The sequence below is a fragment of the Erinaceus europaeus genome, chromosome 2 (genome assembly GCF_950295315.1).
Source record: "Erinaceus europaeus chromosome 2, mEriEur2.1, whole genome shotgun sequence".
In the NCBI taxonomy this organism is placed as follows: Eukaryota; Metazoa; Chordata; class Mammalia; order Eulipotyphla; family Erinaceidae; genus Erinaceus; species Erinaceus europaeus.
This window is the reverse complement of record NC_080163.1, coordinates 178,579,143-178,583,979: the sequence shown is the minus strand read 5'-3', so window position 1 is coordinate 178,583,979 and position 4,837 is coordinate 178,579,143. Positions and strand designations below refer to the sequence as shown.

Below are 4,837 nucleotides of genomic sequence, written 5' to 3'. Positions count from 1 at the left end.
TGACAAGCCTGTAGTATCTCCCCACAGTGACTGAGGAAAGGAAACTCCTGGGAAGGGTGCCTTTCAGAGAAGCCCTCTTTGACCTACTGGGTCTGCTCATGAGGCCAGAGAAATGACACATAAGAGCTAAGTAGTCATGGGGCCATGTGGTAGTGTACACAATTGAGCACATAAATTATAATGCTCGAGGACCTGGGTTTGAATCCCCACTCCTCATCTGCAGAGAGGACACCTCATGGGTGGTGAAGTAGGTCTGCAGGTGTCCATCTCTCTCCTCTCTCTCTACCTCAGTCTCTTCTCAAATTCCATCTATCCTATCAAATAAAGTAGACAGGAAAAAAAAAAAAAAAGAACAAAGAAAAAAATGGCCATCAGGAACAGTGGATTTATAGTGCTAAAACTGAGTCCCAGTGATAACCCTGTGGCAGTAAATAAATAAATGACTGGGAGGGCCCAGGTAGTAGCACAACTGTTAAAGCATACATGCACAAAGGCCCAGGTTCAAGTCCCGGTGTCCACCTGCATGGGAAAATGTTTCACAAGTTTTGAAGCAGTGCTGCAGGTGTCTCTCCTTTATCTGACTGTCTCTCAGCCTCTATAAAACATAAAATAAAAATAAAAATAATGACCACCAGGAATGATGAAGCCATGTAGGTAGGTGCCCACCCCAGTAATAATCCTGATAGCAAAGAGAGAAAGGGAGAGGGAGAAAGAAGGAGAAGGACACACACAGAGAGAGAGAAAGAGAGAGAGAGAGAGAGACGAAAGACAGGGAAACTAGACACAGATGCCAGAAATGAAGTGATCTTTGCTTCATCAGTGCATTGAGCTAAATATTCACTAAAAGAGAAAGTGGGAGGAAGGGTGGAAGGACAAGGGTGGGTGGATAAATAATGAGGGGATAAGCCGACAGAGGGATGGGTGGATGCATAGCAACTGAATTAGTGACAGAGAAGAAGATCTGAATTTTGCAGTTGTGTAGATAATATTTTTTTAAAAGGAAAAAAAGGGAGGGGGAGGATCAAGTGGGTGCTGTGTGACTCCCCCCATCAGTGTGATAGCAGCGAGTGGATGAAGAGCCATTTGGGGGTGTGTGGAGACTGAAGCAGGTCCATTTTCAGCACAGGAAGGGGAATGATGAATGCTGCACTATCATTTCAGAAAACACTGTCAGCATGAAGTCCAGACCCTGGACACCGTGTCCCGGATCTGACTGCAGGTGCTCAGGATTAGTCATCTCCCTCTTAGAAAAAGGAAAGCAGCCGACCACAGCATCTGACATCGTGGCTGGCTCCTTGAATTGGCTCTGGATTTAAAAATGAACCCAGAACTAGTGAGACAGCACGATGGTTATTCAAAAAGAGTTTCATGCCTGAGGTTCCCCAGCACCACTTATAGTGGCTTATGGCCAGAGCTGAGCAGTGCTCTGGTCTCTCTCAGTCTCTCTATCAGTATCTTTCTCTCATTAAAATAAATAAAATGTTTTCAAAAAAAAAAAAAAAAAGAACCATATCCCCAGGAGAACACGCGGGGGGGGGGGGGGCGGCGGGCAGGACCCTATGCTCATATCGGCTGTGCTGAGAGCAGACAGGGCTGGAGTTCTGTCTTGAGTGGGTAGACTTAGCAAAGTGAATCACACTCCCCAGTTTGGTTGAGCACCTCCAGTGCACTGGGGACCTGAATGAAACAAAAAATCCAAAGGAAAGGGCAAACTGCCTGACTGCTCAAACTAGGTCATTTGTTTTCTCCTGTCCCTCTTTTTTTAAAAAAAAAAAATTGTTTTAATCAGGATTATTGCTGGAGCTTAGTGCATGAACAACAAATCCACTGCTCCTGGAGACTTTATTTTTCTTTTTGAGAGAGAGAGAGAGAGAGAAATTGTGATGGAAGGACACCTGTAGCACTGCCTCACTGCTTGTGAAGCTTCCCCCCTTGCAGGCTGGGGCTAGAAACTTGAACCCAGGTCCTTGTGCCTGGTAATGTGTGTGAACCACCACCCAGCCCCTCTCCTGCCCCTGAATCAGGATATTTCAGCTCTGCTTGTTGTCGTGTCTTCCAGCTCAAAGTGGAACAAACAGTTTAGGTTCTGTTGGTTCTCAGGTCTTAGGAGTTTGGACTAGAGTTACACTCCAGCTCTTTAGGCCCCTGGCTGCAAGCTGTGGTCCTTCTCAGTCTCTGTGAACATACAAGTCAAGCCCTCCCTCTCTCCCCCATTTCTTTAGAGGACTCTGCCTTACAGAAGGAATTGATAATATAGCAGGGGGCCGGGCTGTGGCACACCTGGTTAAATGCACACATCACCATAATATCATAAGGAATTGTCACCCCCACCTGTCTCAGAGTTGATGTTCACAAGTGGGGAGAATGAAGGAGGAGAGAGATATGGGCTCTCTGTTGGGAGGATCTGGAGATAGTCCCAGGGGCTGAGAAAGTCATAGTTCAAGGACACTCTGACCTATGTCTTCCCACTAATTGCCTTCAGGATCTGGTTAACATTAAACTAGAAAGGAAGGTCTACCCCATCCCCGTCTCCCCAAAACACACTTTAAACTCCTGTAATCATTCATTCATTCATTCACTCTAGAATCAGAGCTTCAGGCATCCATGATTTCACTGTTGCAGGCCACTTTCTCATTCAGATAGAGATAGAGTGAGAAGAGACACCATGACTTTAGACCTTGCTCTCGTGCCAGAACACCCCCCACGTAGTGCTGGGACTCACACCTAGGCCACAAGCTTGAAAAAGTACACACCCCACCCAGTAAACTATTTCTCCAGCCTCAAATCCTATTTTCTGAAGATTCTCCTTGTACTCCCAGAGAAAGACCAATTTTAAAAGTACAGAATTCTTTGACATAAGCTCTTTCAGAATGAGAGGGGCTTGGTGAGGCTAGGTAGACCCTCTGAATCCCCTGAATGAGACTACTGCTTGCCTATAGCTGCTGGTCCAGGGGTCCCCCTCCCCTCTCAGCCACACCCCAACCCTCCCTGTGTCTGAGTCATCTGTCCAGGGCCTGGTTTCCTGACCGCACTTAACTGGTGACAGTGGGAGAGGGACTGCTCTATCCTACTCACCCCTCTAGCCTTAAGGGTCAGAGTGATGATGGTAGTGCTGGTGAAGGGGGCACTGGTGGGCATGGGAGATGAAGGGGGTCATATTTATACCATAAGACAGTGTGAGGAAGAGGGAAGTGCCTGGGAAAATGAAGCCAGCTTTAGGGGTGGGGAGAATCCCCTTGGAGCCTGTGTTCCTGCCCCCACTCTGCTCTGGCTTCTGAGCAAAGTTGTGATGAACCTTAACCTCCCTAGGCCTCAGCTTCTTCACCAGTGAATAAGTGCTGAGATATCTGACTTGGTGCCTTTCCAGGCTTCGAGTCCTCCTTTTTTTTTTTTCTTTTGCCTCTAGGATTATCACTGGGGCTTGGTGCTGCTTGGTGCTGGCACTACAAATCCATTGCTCCTAGTGGACTTTTCTTTTTTCTTATATAGAACAGAGAGAAATTGAGAGGGGAGGGGAAGATAGAGAGGTAGAGACAAAGAGACCAGCAGAATGGCTTCACCACTTGTGAAGCATCCCCCCTGCAGGTGGGGAGCCAAGGGCTCAAATCTCAATCCTTGTTCAGGTCCGCACACTTAGAAGTATGTGCTCTTAACCTGGTGCACCATCACCTGGCCCCTGATTTTTTTTTTTACCTCCAGGGTTGTCGCTGCAGCTTGGAGCCTGCATTATGAATCCACTGCTCCTGGAGGCCATTTTTCCCCATTTTTGTTGCCCTTGTTGTTATAGTTGTTGTTTTTATTGTTGTTGCTGTTGTTGTGGTATAGAATATAGAGAAATCAAGAGAGAAGGTCCTGACAGAGAAGGGGAGAGAAAGACACCTGCAGACCTGTTTCACCACTTGTGAAGTGACCCCTTTGCAGTTGGGGAGTTGGGGGCTCAAACCAGGTTCTTTAGGCCAGTCTTTGCACTTGTGTACTAACCCACTGCGCTACCATCTGACCACCCCCCCCCCGCAATTTTTTTAAATATTTTTTTTTTGTTAGAGAGAGAGAGAGAGGGGGAACAGCATTGCTTGGCTGTGGCTTATAGTGGTACAAGGGATTGAACTTAGGACCTCAGAGCCTCAGGCATGAGAGTCTTTTATGGAATCAATATATTATCTCCCCATCCCTCCTTCACTTCACTTTGCCTGAAAGTCATGCTGGTGCAGTATATTTCTTGACATTTGGTACATGAATAGTTTCTCATCTCACCATGATAGGTGTCTGCAAAACACTCTCCTCCCACCCCAGTCTAGGTCCTTTACCACCATCACGCATGAGGACCCCAAAGTCCATGTCCCCCAAGTCCCCCTCCTTACCCACATCCCCCAGAGTCCCTTGCTTTGCTGCAATACATCAAACCCAGTCCAAGTTTTACTTTTGTGTTTCCCCTTCCTGTTCTTGTTTAAGTTCTTCACATGAAGGATATCATGCTCGCTTTGTCAGCACATATACTAAAATTGAAATGATACAGAGAAGATGAGCATGGCCCCTGTACAAGGAGGGATATCATCCCACCTTCTTTCTTCTCTTTCTGGCTTATCTCACTTAGCATGAGTCCTTCAAACTCCATCCAAGATGAGGCAAAGAAGGTGAATTCATCGTTCACAGTAATTTCCACTGTGTGTATATACCATAACTTAGCCACTCATCTGTTGTTGGGCACCTAGGTCACTTCCAAGTTTGGGTTATTATAGAGTGTACATAGGTGTGTTTGGCTAGTATAGAGTGGATGGGTGTGTTTGGTTCCTTAGGATATATCCCCAGCAAGGGAATTGTCAGGTCATAAGGTAGG

General features: G+C 46.6%; 1 non-coding gene across 1 annotated transcript; it reads left to right on the top strand.

Moving 5' to 3' along the window:
* Window positions 1-4,472: 4,472 nt before the first annotated feature.
* LOC132537296 (U6 spliceosomal RNA) lies at window positions 4,473-4,576 on the top strand. The gene has a single exon (XR_009548753.1). It is a non-coding gene; the product is annotated as a U6 spliceosomal RNA (small nuclear RNA).
* Window positions 4,577-4,837: the final 261 nt, after the last annotated feature.